The sequence below is a fragment of the Moschus berezovskii genome, chromosome 9, assembly GCF_049115385.1.
Source record: "Moschus berezovskii isolate FMDL1 chromosome 9, NW_MosBer_1.0, whole genome shotgun sequence".
In the NCBI taxonomy this organism is placed as follows: Eukaryota; Metazoa; Chordata; class Mammalia; order Artiodactyla; family Moschidae; genus Moschus; species Moschus berezovskii.
In genome coordinates, this window is record NC_142468.1 from 40,599,580 (window position 1) to 40,618,493 (window position 18,914).

General features: G+C 39.3%; 1 long non-coding RNA gene across 6 annotated transcripts in view; it reads left to right on the plus strand.

Annotated features, from left to right (window-relative positions):
* The first annotated feature begins 14,350 nt into the window (after positions 1-14,350).
* Positions 14,351-18,914, plus strand: part of LOC148776438 (uncharacterized) — a 572,377-nt gene continuing 567,813 nt past the window's right edge. For all 6 annotated transcript variants that reach the window (XR_016038187.1, XR_016038192.1, XR_016038189.1 and 3 more), the window contains exon 1: positions 14,351-14,535. This is a non-coding gene — a long non-coding RNA (uncharacterized LOC148776438). The remainder of the gene's footprint in view (positions 14,536-18,914) is intronic.

The window sequence follows — 18,914 nt, forward strand, 5'->3', positions numbered from 1 at the left end:
CAGCTGGTGCTTCTTCCAGCCCAGCGTTCCTCATGATGTACTCTGCATATAAGTTAAATAAGCAGGGTGACAATATACAACCTTGACGTACTCCTTTTCCTATTTGGAACCAATCTGTTATTCCATGACCAGTTCTAACTGTTGCTTCCTGACCTGCATACAGGTTTCTCAAGAGGCAGGTCAGGTGGTCTGGTATTCCCATGTCTTTCAGAATTTTCCACAGTTTATTGTGAACGTAACTGAATAGATTGACAAAAATACAATCTCTTTATTAGATTAAGGAATAAAGATGTGTAGAACTGTTATTGAATTGATATTAGTATATTAGTATAAACATTAAATATAATCTGAATTTAATTATTTAATTATGGTTTTGTTATAAAATAATGTCTATTTAAGCAAGACTCTTAAGTCTAAATTCATGATTATACAATCCTAAGAAATAAATTCTTATTATTTTTCTTAGCATAAAAAGGCTATAAATAGGCACACCTCATACTATGCAAAATACCACCCTCAAGTTTATAAACCAAAGTATTACAATTGAATCAACTTTATTTCCTTCAGTCATTTAAATTTGGCCCTATATTTTTTCTGATTAAAAAAGTAATATATCCTCATAAGAAAAAATGGGGTATACAGAAGTATATACTTTTTTTTTCTTTCAATATGAAGATAACAAATTATTTGGTTAGTTTTCTATGTATTTTTAAGGCTCTGGAATTTTTCACATAACACTGTAATTACCTGTTTCTTGCAAACTCAGAAAAACTCACTTGTAAAAATTTCTTAACCAAGGGCTTTTAATAGCTACATATATAATAAGAATTTCAAGTTTTCTCTATTTTTTTTTTGCATCAAATTAGGACTTCCTGGTATACTTGTATACAACTTTGCATTAAACTGTTGTGTAAAGTTAAAATCTGTCCCTTTTGTTTTTTATACTTAATTTTAAAAATAATTTTCTTTTTAATAGTTATATTTCCCAAAGATATCCTTTTAAAAAAAATCTACATATTTTTATCTATCCACACTTTTTTCTATTTAGTAATTTCTAACTTTGGTTTTTCCTGCTTTTCTTGGGGCTGCCTTCTTTAAAACTTTCTAACTTCATAAAAATGCTTATTTCATTCATTTTATCTTTCTTAAATGACAGCCCCTAAGAATGTGATTACCTTTGTGTGTGTGTTTTTAACTATCCCAGAAATTTTGGTACATACTATTCTCAATTCAATTATGCTCTAAATTATTTTTAATTGCATTTATATTCCCTCTTTAAGTAAATTGCTATCTAATGGAATCTTAATTTTTAGGTTTGTTTATTCTTGGACAAAAGATGTAATCTTACCCATCCAGTTTCCATTTTTCAGAAAGTTGAGGTTTTTGCATGGCTTTAGATATGAATAATTTTATAACCATTTCTCAGGCATTTGACAAAATATATATTTTCTATCTGTGACTATACAGTGATACTGCTCATAAGTGTCTGTGCATAATCACATTGTGTCTTGATTAGTCATAGTGTGATAGTACTAAGCAAAGGCACTTTACTATAATTGTTTTTTATGTCAAATTATTTCTAATATTTTTTGCTATATTTTGTCTTCATGGAGATTTATTACTGTTATCCTTTTATAATGGATTTTATCAATAGAATTTTCCACTGTCTTGTTCAATATCTTTTTCCCCTTGAGTTCCATTTTGATATTATTATTGTGACTTCTGCCTTCATCTCTTTCTTTCTTTCTTTTTTGCATTTGCTGTTAACAGAGGAGTTTAACGTACATATAAATGTCATAATATACTTAATCTCAGTTTTATTTTATAACTTCTCTTATTTTTTTGCTTACTATTTACTCTTTACTTCTGCATTTAATTTTGTAAACTTTGCTTAATTTGCTTTTAATTTTAGTTTGCTAGGCAGAAATCTTATTTTTAATTTCTTGGAAGTTGTCAAGTTTTTCACATATTTTAATGACTTTTTTTTTTGAAGTTAATTGCTTCAGTTCAGTTCATTTGCTCAGTCGTGTCCGACTCTTAGCGACCCCATGAACCACAGCACGCCAGGCCTCCCTGTCCATCACCAACTTCCGGACTTCACTCAAACTCATGTCCATCGAGTCGGTGATGCCATCCAGCCATCTCATTCTCTGTCGTCCCCGTCTCCTCCTACCCCCAATCGCTCCCAGCATCAGAGTCTTTTCCAGTGAGTCAACTCGTCGCATGAGGTGGCCAAAGTATTGCAGTTTCAGCTTTAGCATCAGTCCTTCCAATGAACACCCAGGATTGATCTCCTTTAGAATGGACTGGTTGGATCTCCTTGCAGTCCAAGGGACTCTCAAGAGTCTTCTCCAGGACCACAGTTCAAAAGCATCAATTCTTCCGCGATCAGCTTTCTTCACAGTCCAACTCTCACATCCATACATGACCACGGGAAAAACCGTAGCCTTGACTAGACGGACCTTGGTTGCAAAGTAATGTCTCTGCTTTTTAATATGCTATCTAGGCTGGTCATAACTTTCCTTCCAAGGAGTAAGCGTCTTCTAATTTCATGGCTGCAATCAGAATCCCAAATGATGCTACACATAATTGGAGTAGGGCACAGCATAATGAATGAATGGTATTAATACTTCTCACTAAAAAATTGAAAAAAGTAACTATTTACTGGGCTTCCCTGGTTGCTCAGAGGTTAAAGCGTCTGCCTCCAATGCGGGAGACCCGGGTTCGATCCCTGGGTCGGGAAGATCCCCTGGAGAAAGAAATGGTAACCCACTCCAGTATTCTTGCCTGGAGAATCCCATGGACGGAGAAGCCTGGTAGGCTACAGTTCACGGGGTCGCAAAGAGTCGGACACGACTGAGCGACTGAACGGAACGGAACTATTTACTATTGGTCTATGACTTGTTAATAGAAACACTTGTTGTAACTACAGCTGTCAGAGAAGGAAAAAAATTTGAATCAAAATGATGACTTCTTGCCACTATTTTCCCACCAAAATGTTATGGCCTCCTCCTTTAGATCATGTTGCAAAAGCACCAGTCTTTACAACTCATGCACTTAAAATATATTTAATAATTTCTGTTATGCTTAGGGACTAGAGAACTAATCAGATATGGTTCCTGCCATTATGAAACATACAGCCTTATTGGAGAAACAGATAATAAATAAGTGAAAAAGGAATACACACACACACACACATACACACCCCTGCTGTCTTTTGATTGTTTTTCAGGCATATTTTAATGAGGTGAGAAGAGACCTCATATATTAAGTCATATATATCAGTAAGCCCATATATTAACATGGAAGTTTTTTCTTCAATGATGCTTTATTTTCATTGCTTTGCCTTTCAATGAATTATGATTCTTAATATATTCACTTGAAATTTCCCCTATTAGAATTTCTGCTAACAATACTTTTTCTTTCACAGAGAATGATACATCTGAAAGGGACCTTAGAAATCTTTTAGGCCCAGGATGTTAAACATAGGCACACTTGTACCTCCTTTGTTCATGAGACACTGGCAATCAATCTTAATGCATGCTAATTTTTTTTTTTAAATTTACAACTGGATATAGGCCAAAAATCACTTTCATCATACTATTCTAGTTTGAATTAACCACTTAAAGCTTTTTAATGAGACTTGTTTGAAAAATTCTTACCTCAAAGTAAATAATCTTGTTAACTAAAATTAAAAAAAATTAGTAGTAAATCCATAAGAATGCCTTTGAATAATAATTTTGTAAGATGGAGTTTTTAAATAGGGATTTATTTGAAAGTGAGGTAAGTTAAAATGTCATGCTGCTCATTCTTAGCCCTTTGCCTCTTCCAGACAATTTTTACAACTGTTACTGGAGATCTCGAACTAGAACTGTGGTATTAGAACATCATACCCTTCCTACATTATCTCAGAACAACACTTTGCTTCTGGGGAGTGCAGATCCTTTCTCCAATTTTTTCTCTGTACAATTAACCCTTCATTTATTATACTATTAAGGATTATACTCTGGTATATCTACATGATAATGCAAAAACTCATGTAGCCATTGAAGGCTTACTTAAGAATAGACATTGCACAATTGAGAATTTTATTATTTATTCAGGAAACGTTAATTATCTTCCATGTGCTAGGCAATGTGCTAGGCTCTTGAGGTACATCATTAAAGAGAAACTGAAAAGGATTCAGTTTGAGTTTTCCAGTTAGACACAGCAGAAACAGCGACAGATAATAAAAAGAGCAGTAAATTGTGTTGTATATTAGAAAGTGATTTTTGCTCTAAAAAACAGTAGAGTAGAAGAGGGAGGTTGGGAATACTGAGGATGGTGGTGGGGTACAGTCTTAAATAGGACATTATGGAGAAGGTGAAATTTAAGCAAATATTTGAAAGGAGTAAGAGACTTTGCGCACATACAGCTGAGGGAAAGATGTTCCAGGCATAAGTAACAGTAGTGTTCGAGGAACAGCAAGGATGTCAGTGTGCCTAGAACAGAGGGAACAAGAAAGAAAGCGACAGCAGAAGATGGAAGAGGAGGAGAGGGACAGAAAATTTAGGGTGTGTTTACACACACAACCAGAATGGTATGCACTCAAAAAAAAGATACGTATTAAATATGTTGCTGTAGTTAGTATATGCGTTAAGTGTATCTAGTAGGTTTTAAACCAAAGGACAATAGGAATTGATGTCCCACAGGAATCCCCTCTCACTCTTAAGCCCTTAAAATTTTATCCTCATCACTGCTTTAATTAAATGGGCTCTACTTGTGACATTTCCTTTTCCTTAATCTTTGCAAACTACGTTAACCTTATCCAACACTTTTCTAAATGCAACCTACATAACACATTTTCATATCCAGGGTTTGTGTTTTTTGACATCAAACATAATTACCTGTGAAGTATCTTTTGATATTTCTGCAAAATAAATTATATTACAGTGCATTTGGGGCTCCATTTACTACCTAAAACAATTGATTTGAGTCCACTGCATCTTTGGCATAATTATGTGAACTGAAATGGATGTCATTAAAAATGCTAAAGTGCCTCATGCATACCCTTCAGGCTTCTCCAGTGATGTTGAAATGGGTAATGATTTCATGCAAACTCAGCCAGCAACCTAATTGTCTCTGTACATCTGCATTCGTTGCAAGAAGAGTGAGTCTCAGCTCTCATGGAGGCAGCATTATGCCTGGAAATTCAACATGAGGAAGACACAGCCTTCTTCCCAATCCCCATCCTTCTAGTAACAGCTGTGCTTCAGCCATGTTCCAGGGCACACAGCGTCCAACCACATCATGGACAGCTACTGTGTGGCACAGTGACTGCCCAGCACTGTGGAGGATACACTAAGATAAGGCAGCTCTCATATTTTTAGCTTTTGTTCAGTTCAGTTCAGTTGCTCAGTTGTGTCCGACTCTCTGCGACTCTCTCTGTGTCCGACTCTCTGCTCACTTGTGTCCGACTCTCTGCGACAGCACGCCAGGCCTCCCTGTCCATCACCAACTCCCGGAGTTCACTCAAACTCATGCCCACAGAGTCGGTGATGCCATCCAGCCATCTCATTCTCTGTCGTCCCCTTCTCCTCCCGCCCCCAACCTTTCCTAGCATCAGAGTCTTTTCCAGTGAGTCAACTCTTCGCATGAGGTGGCCAAGTATTGGAGTTTCAGCTTTAGCATCAGTCCTTCCAATGAACACCCAGGACTGATCTCCTTTCGAATGGACTGGTTGGATCTCCTTGCAGTTTAGCTTTTGTATTATAGCTTATAAATTTCAAAACATACTCATGGCTTTACCCAGAAAAGTTACACAATATGCTGCCTTTTGTTTTTTTAATTGGAAATAACTGGAGAGCCAAAGTTTACATATGTTAGACAGTTACCAAGTTACAAACTCTGTAGCCCCCACTATAATCACTCTTATCAGGTAGAGTCAGCCTAGGTAGTTTTAGATCCTGATTCTACTACTTTCCAAATCTAAGACTCTGGATAATTTACTGAAACTCCTTGTGCTCAATCTCCTCATCTGTAGGTTTGGTCCAACTAGAAACTAGCAAGTCTAATGCAAGGAGAGTCTTAATAAGTGCTTGCATATTAGGGCTTGTCATCTTGGAACAGCCTTGCTTAGAAGCCAGCCATCATGCAGTAAGGATGCCCAGGCTAGACAACAAAATGATGCAAGTCCAGAAGAAGGAAGGCATTAGAGGCTGAAAGGTCACGGTGGATGTTCCAGACACAGCATATCTTCTAGCTGAGTACACCCACCTGAATGACCTCAGCTACACCATGTAGAACAGAAAAACCATGCGATTGATCTCAGTAAGTCCAGAGAACCATGAGAAATAATAAAATGTTGCTATTTTCAGCTAATAAATTTTGGACTGATTTGTTAGCAACAAGAGATGATTGAAATAATTAATGTATTTAACTTTTTAGTTTAGATTTGACCTTTCCAATAAACTTTATTTATTTTACTGGTTCAGACAATAGCAAGTCAAGGAGAAAAGAGAAAGTCTGTAACTGGTCCTGGGAATGATACAAGAATTTGATGTAATGAAGAAAAAAACAAATTATTTCTATCTGACAACAGAATTTCTCATAGGCCCGGAATTGCACTTGTTTAAAAAAAGAAAATCCTTTGGTAAGTACATCAAGTAGGATTATGTTTGGTAGCATGTAATAGAAAAGCACATGCAACATAATAATGATGGCTTAAAAAGATAGATGTTTATTTCTCTAGAGTTTATAAACAAAACCAAGACAGTCAGGAGCTGAAACAGTATCCTCTGTTTTTCTGGAAATTAGACTCCTGTATCCTGACGTTCTGCCGTCTAAATGTATTGACTCATAGTCCACGATAGCTACTCAGCCCCTACAATTCAGGTCTGTATTTCAGTTAGTGTGAGGAGGAAGAAACAGATAAAGTATACACATAGCCACAAGGAATGAAGAGAAATGTAGTCTTACATTTTTACGCAGTATGTTATGTGAAGACTTCATATGGCCAGTAGCTCTTCTTAAAGACTATCTTATTCAAATTACTTTATATGTACTTATTGTGTGTGTGTATTTGATGAAAAGACTGAGAGTCATGTACGGGAAGATGTAGATGGCAGAGTGGCACTAATATGAGAGAATATCCTAGAAGTGTAGGTGACCAACACAATGTAAGCCTCCTGGAGTTTTGTGAATAAATTTTGGGAAGGACTTCATACCTCAAAAATTTGCAGAGATTCAAGCAATCATTTCTTTCTTTACTTTTTATTGTATAAGTTTTTAAAACATGCACAAGATTAGAAGTAATGATATAATACAAATGTTAGTCACTCAGTCGTGCCCGACTGTTTGTGACCCCATGCACTGCAGCCCAACAGGCTCCTCTGTCCATGGGACTTTCCAGGCAAGGATACTGGAGTGGGTTGCCATTTCCTTCTCCAAATGATATAATGAACACCCTACATTCTAAAGGAGATCAATCCTGGGTGTTCATTGGAGGGACTGATGCTAAAGCTGAAACTGCAATACTTTGGCCACCTCATGTGACGAGTTGACTCACTGGAAAAGACTCTGATGCTGGGAAAGGTTGGGGGCGGGAGGAGAAGGGGACGACAGAGAATGAGATGGCTGGATGGCATCACCGACTCTGTGGACATGAGTTTGAGTGTACTCCGGGAGTTGGTGATGGACAGGGAGGCCTGGCGTGCTGTGATTCATGGGGTCGCGGAGAGTCGGACACGACTGAGCGACTGAACTGAACTGAACTGAACAAACCCATCATCAATTTCAACAATTTAAAGACATGGATACTCTTGTTTCATTTACACATCACTGACTTTTCCCCCCTCCCAACACTAGATTATTTTGAAGCAAATAACAGATATCATATCAGAGGCTAATGTTTTCTCAATCACAAAGGAGCAAAGACTATGAAAGCATTTGGATTAAATGTGGAAAAATGTAATATCAATTATTGTAGTCAAAGGGCAGAGTTGGCCAGCATTGAGAAAAAATAGTGGATAGTAAGAGTAGTTTAGAACTGAATAAAAATGATATATATAAGGAACTTTAGGGTGATTAGGCCTCCCAACTGGTGCAGTGGTAAAGAATCTGCCTGCCAATGCAGGAGACACCAAAGATGCAGGTTTGATCCCTGGGTCAGGAAGATCTCCTAGAGTAGGAAATGGCGATTCACTCCAGTATTCTTACCTGGAAAATTCCATGGACAGAAGGCCTGGTGGACTATAGTCTATGGGGTCACAAAGAGGAGGACATGGTTAAGTGACTGAGTATACACATTAGGGTGCTCAAGTAACTAATAGAAGAACAGGCAATGGATTTGTGAAATAATGAAAAAGACATACAGAAAGAGAGGAGAAAATGATTCAGATACAGAACGTTAAAGGAGCTGCCACCTGGACAGCAAACCAGGACCTAGGGGACGAAGATGAAAGGGAAAAGTGAAGATGTCAATGGTAAACATACTTGGTATTTGCCTAATATCCATCTTTTTCTTGAGTAACAGGACTTAATAGTATTCAGGCAGCAATGCGTCCTGCTGAAAGTGACATTTCCCAGCTTCTCCTGTCACACAAAGTAAGTGAAATTCATCTAGTAGAGCTTGGGAAAGATTCTTTAAAGAAGACATTCACCGGGATGGGCTTACTTTTTACCCTTTTGCCCTTTATCCTTTTCCCTCTGCCTCAAGTACATAAAGGAGAAGGGATTACTGGAGTCCCAACAGACATCATCAGCTAAGAGGCAGTGCAGAGATGTTGGAGCTTGCATTCCTGATGAATGTGGGGCTGACACATTGGCTGTGGCCTGCTGAACTCTGCACTCTGATAGAGGAGAGACAAATGAAAACCACTTTTGAGAGGAAGATGTTTGTGTCCAATTCACCCAACACTAATTGATATAGGTACAGTGAAAGAAATAGAGTAAAAAGTCTTTGAAGGAAGATTGGTAATTTTTATTGAGCAAAGCAAAATGAAGAAACCATTTTCCATTGATCAGGAGATGTTGCTGTTGTGTAGACAGTGTCTCTCCCAATTGAATTTTAGATGAAAATGGTTAAGCATCAAACATTTATTGCACAGCAGTTCTTCAAAGCTGAGCCAGAATCAAAGATTCAACGGTGTTACCTATTATTACTTATTAATTATTACTATCAGTACTAACCTCTTAAAACTTGACAACACTTTGTCAATTTCACAGCACTTTCATATAAATTACCTTATATCCCTTCATGCATTTAATATTTTTGAGCTCTTAATATGTGCTGCTGCTGCTGCTAAGTCACTTCAGTCGTGTCCGACTCTGTGTGACCCCATAGATGGAAGCCCACCAGGCTCCCCCGTCCCTGGGATTCTCCAGGCAAGAACACTGGAGTGGGTTGCCATTTCCTTCTCCAATGTGTGAAAGTGAAAAGTGAAAGTGAAGTCGCTCAGTCGGGTCCAACCCTTAGCGACCCCATGGACTGCAGCCTACCAGGCTGCTCCATCCATGGGATTTTCTAGGCAAGAGTACTGGAGTGGCTTGCCATTGCCTTCTCCGCTTAATATGTGCAAATCATTGTAATAGACAAGAATGGGGGATAAAGCACTGAATGGAATCATTGTATCAAGTGAGGCAAAAAAAAATTAATAGTTACCATTTATTGATTGAGTATTCTGTATGAGATACTGTGTGAAACATTTTACAGATATTTTCTCATGTAATTTCAAGAAAACTTTATGGGGTGATTAGTGTTATCCCTCTGTTCTAGGGTGAGGATTAGTTTAGAGAAATTAAAAACTAACCAAGTTAACTCAACTAATAAGCAGAGGAACTGAAATCCAAATCACGGAAATTCAAATCATGAACTGACTCTCTCAAGTCTCCAATTAATTTTAATTCAAAATGGAAAATATTATACATCTGAAAAGGACGTAAAAATGGTACAAGTAAGAGCTTAGAGATTTATAAAGTATATGTAAAGGGTTTGTGTTCTATTTCTACAGAAGAAACTAAATCTCAGATAACTTAGTGATTTACCTGACTTGCTTTATTCTTCCTTATGTTTGAGTACAAGCCATACAAATTATCATCTATCCTCCCTCTCTCCTTTCGTTTCACCCTCTATAAATCCAGGTACCAGAAACTGGAAACGACGTGAAAGGGGCAGAGAATATTCATCTATTGCTGGCAAAAGGACTGTGAATGACAGGGGAATACTAGTTCAAAAGGAAAGAATAGTCTTCAGCTTAATCCAACCTATTATTTGTATGATAAATAGTAGCATGTAATCTCCGGGAGTTGTTAAAGGACAGGGAGGCCTGGCGTGCTGCAGGCCATGGGGTCTCAAATAGCCGGACATGACTGACCAACTGAACCAACTGAAACACTCTGTGACAATGGGAAATTCCTCCTGGAGGAGATTTACACTCTGCAACCAAATCTTAGAAAAGTCACATTATTCTCTTTTCTTCCGTATGGAGCAAGGCATCAGCCCTAGGTCAGCAGTGAGGGATCAAATCTGACTTTAGCCTTGTTTTAAGTGAAAACATATTAGTTACTTCGAATAAAAATTGAGGCAGGGGATGGGTAGTGGGTCAGGGGAAAGTTAAAGAACAGCAAAACGCACAAGCAACAAAAAAGTCAAACAGGTTTGTGTGATTGAAAAAAATAAACATATGGGCACACAGTTAAATGTGAATTTTAGATAAACAATAACTATTAAGAATAAGCATGTCTCCAAATCCCAAACATTGATGACTCACAACAGGTTGAAAAACAGACAATTTATTGTCTCAAATTTTGCATGGCACAGTGATTCATACTTAAAAATTATTATTTTTACCTGAAATTCAATTTGGTTGGGTTATTTTATCTGGTAGCCCTAGTTAAACAAGAGAAAAAAAAAGCAGATAGAAAAATCTAGTTCTTAATTTCAGCTAATAGGGTCTCACAGTTTGAGAGACTGGGTCACATTTTTGGTTTATTTATTCTGAGGTTCCAAGTATGGCAAAATATGAGAAAAAATTTACAAAGTTTATGGAGAGTTTATGTATATTTTTCATTTTACAGATTAACACTTCTAACTCCATGAAAATATACATTTTCTATTCACTAGAAAATTATAGAATATATATTTTTAGACCATCATACATTTTAGGGACTATAAATATGGATATTGGAAGCAAATTTAAAATTTCAAGTTTCTTTTACTTTTTAATTATGAACACATTTACAGGGGACTTGGAAAATACAGTCCCAGTATATATACAATTCCAGTATATATTACAATTATTTTAAGTAGATATAGTCCCAGTATATATTACAATTATTTTAAGTAGATAAATTAAGATTTTTAGTTAGTGGGTCAATATAAAAATCTCAAAAATTATTAGAATAAGTAGAAGATTTATAAAAGTATATCTCAGTTATTGTTTGCATTTATCGTTTGTAAGTAATGACAATGTCTAAAATGGAAGACTTTTCTATAATATTATGTGTGTGCTCAGATATGTCCAACTCTTTGCAACCCCATGGACTGTAGCCCACCAGGCTCCTCTTTCCATGGGATTCTCCAGGCAAGAATACTTGAGTGGGTTGCCATTTTCTCCTCCAGGGGATTTTTTTGACCCAGGGATCAAACCGGGATCTCTGGTGTCTCCCGCATTGGCAGCAGTGAGCCACCTGGTAAGTCCCTATACTATTGTGCTGGGGGTCAAATGCCCCTCTCCTCTCCCAAATGATTGGTTCTGCCAGCCACAGAAGAGGGGCCTGACCAACTGCTTGGAAGATCCTTCTTCTGTTTCATTCCCAGGTATAGAAATCATTTCTAGAGTTGGAGATTATATTCATTTTCTTTGGCTGCTAAAACAAATTACCACAAACTTGGTGGCTTGAAACAACACATATTTATTTTCATACGGTTTTAGAGGTTAAGTTCAAAACCCCTTTCCCGGACTGAAATCACCGTGCAGGCAGGGCCATGCTCCATCAAGAGGTTCTTGGGGAGAATCCCCCTCTTGCCTCCTCTAGCGCTGGTGGCACTCTAGGCTTGTGGCTGTATTACTCAAACCCTGGCCTCTGGTCATACTGTCTCCTCCTCTTCTGGGCTGACCATCTCTCTGTCTCCCTCTAATAAGGATATGTGATTTCATTTAGGGCCCACCTTGACAATCAAGGCTAATCTGCCCTCAAGATCCTTAACAGCTACATGTGCAAAGCCCATTCATTGTTTGCCACATAAGGTAACGTTCACAAATTTCAGGGATTAGGATATGGATGTCTTCAGGAGTCATTATTCAGTCTGCCACAGGGACTGAGGGGATGCCTTAAACAGATCAGGGTCCCTGAAGAACAGAAATCAGCTTGTTGGTAGCCTTAGATAGGAGTCAGTTTAGGTGGGGTTGTCTTTTTATACTAGAAAGATCTGCAATCCTACCTTGTAGCCTTTGCTGTCTCACACACCTGAAATCATGAGCCTGAATTGTGTCCCTCACATGTTTCAAATACAGGTTGGGGGGGGGGTCCATGATACCCCAAAGGAAGCAGTTCTGGTGGTATGAGGGCCAATCATATGCCATTAATAACATAAAATTCTTCTCATTTCATTACTGTCTTTTTATCCTGCTGTGAAACTAAATGTAGCTGAATAAATACTCATTATTTTAAAATATTTGCTAACATTTCTTAGGAGCAAGGGACTGTGGAAAGTCACATAGCAGGGTGATTAGATAGCAGCTTCTAAAACAGATTATCAGGAATCTAATCCTTGCTTCACTCATTACTGGCTATGTGACCCCGCTTCTTCTGTCCCTCTATTTTCCATTTATAAAACAGTCTCCATGTGGTTGTTGGGTTGTTGAGCATTAAATGAGATTTTATATATATATATATATATATGTCAAGTACTCAGAACAATAACTGGTTGTTACATGCTGTCTCCAATAAATGTTAGTTAATATTTCAATGAAGAAACCAAAGAAATAAGAGTCCCTGTGTAAGACACAAGGAAGGCTGAGGCAAAATATATGCCAAAAGAATTTTAAGTATAAGAGTTAATAAGTACTATAAGCAGCCTGAGCTTAGATAATTTTTTTTGTTTGTTTTTGCTTTGAACTTAAGGGGGTTAAGAGTTACAGAAGAGGGTATGAAAAGGGTAAATTTTTCTCTTTGGAGGAGAGCTGGTTGGGCAGGTTGTAGGTCTGGTAGGTAGCTTTAGGATATAGCACTGGACAGTCAGGACAGGCTGGATAGTCAGGGCAGGATGGTAACATGATAAGAACACCAGCCCAGGCAGCTTATGCTAGTCTGTAGAGGCACTAAGCCTCAGTTCAAACACAGCCATTCAAGCTTAATGACCATCACCAAGGTAGAAAAAGTAGGAAATACCTACAAATGAGACTCGTTTTAAGTATTACATTAAGGAATGCATGAGAAATCACCAAAATAAAATGCAAAAAGCTTTGTTTTCTACATGACCTATTAGTTGGGATACTGTCAAGTATGCGATTCCACGCTTCATTCCTTTAAATACTGAGCATATAGTATATAGTGGAGACTATACAAGAAGCTGCTGAGAGAGTTACTAGCATGACAAAGTTCTGCCTATAGAAAGTTATGGGCCAGTAACAGAGGCAGGTGAAGGGAGAACACCAAATGGGTGGTAAGCACTATCGTGGAACTATGAATAGTGCTGAGAGAGCCCTTGGAAAGAAATCTCTAACTCTGCAGAATAGGGAAAAGTGAATGTAAAAATCTGTTTATAACAACAGCTAAAAGAAAGGGGAGGAGTCAGTAGAAAATGGTATTTTGGGTTTGGATTGGGGAAAAAAAAATGTGTTCAGGCATTTTGCTGGGCTTTTTGCATTTGGAGAAAGCTGGACTAACAGTCCATCCCCAACGCCCAGTGAATAGCAGCTAGGTAATTACTAGGTGACACACGGGAACAAACGTCTACGATATTAAAAGTGATAAATGGCACATCAAAAATTACATCCTTATATATAGTACTCAATGCCTAACCCACCGCATTAACAACATCAAAATGATGGGTCCCGTGTCCACCAGGGGCTGGGGGAACATAGGCGAGGACCTAAAGGTCAGCCAGCCGCCATGCTACCCCGAGCTGGACCTGGTCTCCTCTTGGAGACGGTGGGGGTTCTCCGAGTCGAGGTGGGGGCTCGGGCAGGGGAAGTTCGGAGCCGCCGGAGCGGCAGAAGCACGTGGGCTTCAGGGGGTGGGAGGACGCAGACGGAGGAGTAGCGAGTGGAAGTGTCAAAGAGGAAGGAGTGGAGGGCCGCGGAGGTGACAGGGTGTGGTCTGTGGGGGAGCGGGCGGACCGGGGGAGGAGGGCGGCGAGACCCGAGGAGGCAGTGGGGGGCCTGCCTGCGTCGCTCGGTGCGGGGACAGCGAGGAGCGCGCGCGGGGCCGAGGGGCGAGGGGAGTTTCCCGTGCTCGCCAAGTGGAGCCCAGCCCGGAGCTGCGCCAGCGCCTTCAGCCCTGGGCCCGCGGTGCCTGACACCTGCCGAGTCCGAAGCGGGAGTCCGCCCCCGAGTAAGTCTCGCCTTTTCTCTCAATTCTCCTCGGCCGCCTCAGCCTCTTTTATCTGTGGAGCTCGGAGCTCCCGTTGCGGGGTGCCGCGCGAAAAGCGGACCAGAGAGCTCCGCCGGCGTCCAGGGATGCTCCAGCCCCGGAGCGCGCGCCCCGGCCGGCACCGGGACCCGGCTGCGAAGCCCCGCCGCCGGGTGGCCCTGCGCAGCGCAGACGGAGGCGGTGGCAGAGTTGTTGGCACGGATGCGACCCGTCTTTTGTGTCCTGCCCGATCCCAGAGCCGGGCCAGGCCGGGGAGGGAGCGGGGGTGGGGAGGGAGCGGAAGCCACTTTATGGCTCCTGGCCCCACCTCTTGCCCCCACCCCAAATCCTTCGGGATTTCAGCCTGTCGCGGACTCGGGCGCAAGTGAGTGCCTCCGCGCCCTTGCTGGGCCAGTTGGATTCGGGTGGGCAGCGGCCGGACCACCATGCCGTCCCCTCTTTTGGTTTTCTTTTTAGATACAGCATCTTTAACAGCGGGTGTTGAGAGGGAGGCTGACTGGGTGCTCACGGGAGTCCGGGCGTGGGATCCACCTACCTTCTGGCTTTTTGCGGGCTCTGGAGGGGAAAGGACGGGCAGCTGAAAGCCCCGAAGCTCGAGCGTCCCGCGCTGGCGGGCTCGCGCGCGGCGGGCGAGCAGGCGTTCGCTGGGTGGGTCCCTTGTCTGGCTCATTGTTCGCGGTTACCGTTCCTGGGGCCGGGCTGAGCGACAGACGCCGCTCAAGGGGCCATACAAACAAGTGACGACTTGGAGGAGTGAGGTCAAGGGTGCCTGGAGGAAAGGGCTTACCAGTTTGGAAGCGGACTCCTTGGAGCTGGGAGGGCAGCAGTAGTCGTCAGTGAAAACCGCTGCTGAGTGTGAAACTTAGATCTGACTCTAATTCACGGAGACAGCCTAGCGAATTAAACCTTCAGAAACACGGCGCGATATTTCCCCATTGAATTTGTTTACAGAGTAAGGAAGATGGAGTTTTAAGTGTTATTGGCAACTGGCTGCTTTCTGTTGCTAGCACCTGTTTCTCTTCAAAGGTTTTGGGGTGGGGTTTATTTTTTTTTCAGCCTTTCCCCCTCTTTTGGGGGAATGTGTGTTTATCATTCTGCCTGTGCCTTCATCTGGGCGAGTTGCGTGGTTTCGGGAAAAGAATCCGTTTTTAGAAAAAGTGCAATTTCCACTTTACAAAGGGCCAAGCGCTGGTGTAGACATTGTTCCCCCACTCTAGCCGCTTGCTAACATTCATGGAGGCAGACGTGCACCCAGAGTCAAAGCGAACCTGCTATCCCTAATTGGAGATGCCAAAACATAACAAGTGTATGCTCATTTTGTTGAATACTAGGATACTCGTTTCCCCAGTTCCCTAAATTGCAGTGATACCTGATAGACATCAGGTATATCATGATGTCTGTTCCCTAGCCCACTACAAAGGAAGCTGCATTTTCCTGAGAAGGATGTTTCTTCTTTTAGGAAGGTCCATGAGTAAGCTGATCCAACAAGAGAGAGTTTTAAAAATTATATATATGTATATGTATATATATGTGTGTATGTGTGTATATATGTGTATGTATATATATATATATATATATTTCTGTAAATCTCAGTAGTTACTAACACACCTAACTGCGCTAGTTATATTTACTTTGACTTGCCTGATGGACTTGCTAAGTGCATCAGTCTGCTGAAACCTGGAATTCCAGACCCCAGGAGAAATAATATGAACACCTCTCTCTGACCATAGTCTGATTCCACAGGGGAAAGCCTTGCAGTAGAGTGTTACTTAGGGTATTGAAAGCTGTGTGATTTATTCTAAGGAGGGAAGCAAGAGTTAGGTAGAAGAAAATAAAAATGGAAGGCCTGAGTAGGCATCCAAATCATACTCATAGTTCCACAAATATATATGTGGAAAGTATACTATGTTCCTTTCTTCTTTTATCACTCTTAGTATTTAGATCCTTAATGCTTTTTCATCACAGTTTTTGTGCCTCTTGTTAGTGAGGGATTGGCTCTGAAAAAAAGCTTATAAATTTTCAGTCTGTCATTATTTTAGATTTTCAATATCCATAGTGTTCATTGAATACACAGACTTATCTTTTATACAGTTCTATTGTGTGTCTGTGTGCACGCCATGTCCAGCTTAGTATGGGACCTCATGAGCGATGAATCAACCAGGTTCTAATGAAGATTAAAATATGAAAGGTATCCACAGCTATGTATAAAATGTATACTCATTTAACCATCTTCCCATATGACCAGCTTTAGCTACTTGCTTGTTCATCCTCTGAAGTCTCCAGACTCCAAATTCTTACCCAGATTGATTGCTACACTAAATCTTGATTGTACAAAGAACAGAACTTAATTATTTTGGTCTCATTTATCAGTCAGCAGTGTTTAGTGTTGCCAGTTTAATTATATCATTGAAATATGCATGACTTTAAAGTATGTTGAGAAATTGAGAAAGGTCCTTTTAAACTTGTTTCTTCATTAAAAAAAAAAAAGTCCTTGTGAAACCATAATTTCACTGCTGTGAGGCCCTCTAGCCATTTGTGTTTATGGAGTTTACTCTTCCACATGAAGAAAGAACCATTGTTTTGTTGTCTAGGAGCTGAAGGAAGATGGAAAGTGAGAAAAGAAAATCAAGCACTTTAGAATGCTATTATTTTCTCTACTTGGGAAAATGTTATTTTAAGTAAATAGTGATTATTTTCTTAAAGATATACTAAAACCTTATTAAAGGATCCTGAGGAAAAGAAGTTTTCAGGATAGAAATGCTGGCTGTTACTAAATACTCATAAAAGATTGGTGCATACAAGAACATGCATTTTTGAACCAATCTCATAAGACATTTTCTTCTTGCAATAGAATTTTGAAATCTTATTAAGTCATTGTTATTAAAACCTTGAAATCTCATCAAAATCTATATTTAAATATACTGTCTTTTTGTAAGTGCTTTAATTGTAATCGCCTGTTTGTTGAGATTAAAAAGAACATCATTGATGTCTTGGTGTGCTTTGCATTTTAAAATAGTAGCTAATGAATTACAAACATTCATTACCCCACAACCACTTGCTGAAATTTCTCAGGACCCCCAAATAGAGAATTATTTGTGCTATATACTTACTATCATTCAGACCCCTTCTGAGTTCTTGTTGATCCCCTTTTCTTCTTCAAAATTAATTGCCTTTTAAATTAATACCCTGTTGGTTCTGAATCTTTTGTTATTTTTCTGTGTCGTAAGTTTATCTGTAAATATCTTCAGGATTGTCTGGTTAGGGAATTTGCTGTTGAAAATGTGGGAATTAAGCTTAACACAGAGAGGGCAGGTTTCACCTCAAAAAAATTCATTGAGAAATACTTCTTTGACCTTTAAAAGTCCAAGCTTTGTAGCACAAAATTTACATCTGGGTAATTCAGGTAGTTACTTCACATATGGTAAGGCAAACCGTAGAAGTAATAGAGTATCACAAAGCCTTTGCTTTGTTGCATTTGAATGGTGACTTTAATTCCATTCATTTTCTTCATACTAAGTAATGAAAACTACCCACTGCTTTCTTATGGTTTTCTCTCTTTTTGGGCCAAGAGTGGGTATCGATGGGAGGGGAGGGAGCACTGTTCTATTTATGTAACAATGAAAGTTGTCAAATGCTTATTTTAGAAAAGTTTTATTTAAAAAGTTCAGTTTCTTCTGTGAATTTAGTGCTTATTCAGTGTTTACTGAGGAAGATGGTTTGACACTCAATTTTCATAACCAGATGTAACCAGAAACAGATTGGTTAAGTGATTCAAATTAGTGCATTTAAATCTTAAATTTAGTTTTCCTTCGTATAAAGTAATAGGAAGAAAAGTATTCCATTTGGTTTTATTTTTAATAATCAATATTCATTTAGATTATCTTGAAAATGGAGATGAACAGGATTAACAAAAATGTAAAAATTTATGAAATGGAAATATAAGGGACTGCAAATTAATGATTGTATATACTTTTAATATGTAGCTTTTCCCCCTGATAAACTAGTATTTTTAATCTTAGGGGTGATGTGAATTTCTTAACTGATCACATTTTCTCTTTGACCACTAAAAAACTCAGAGCCAATCAGAGATCTAATTTATTGATCATATAAGGCTCAACAGAATGCATTTGTGTGGTATTTTTCTGAATGACCTTATTTTGTTTTACTTACATATTTTCTCTGTCAAGATGTCTTTTTTTTTTTCATTGTGGAAGGAGACAGTCCATCAAAATTAATTTGAATAAGTGTTTAGAAATATAATTAAGTCTGTAAATATCATTAAGATCTAACATTGCAAATGCTGAGGGAATGTCAGGGAAAGGATTTCTGACCTAAAGATT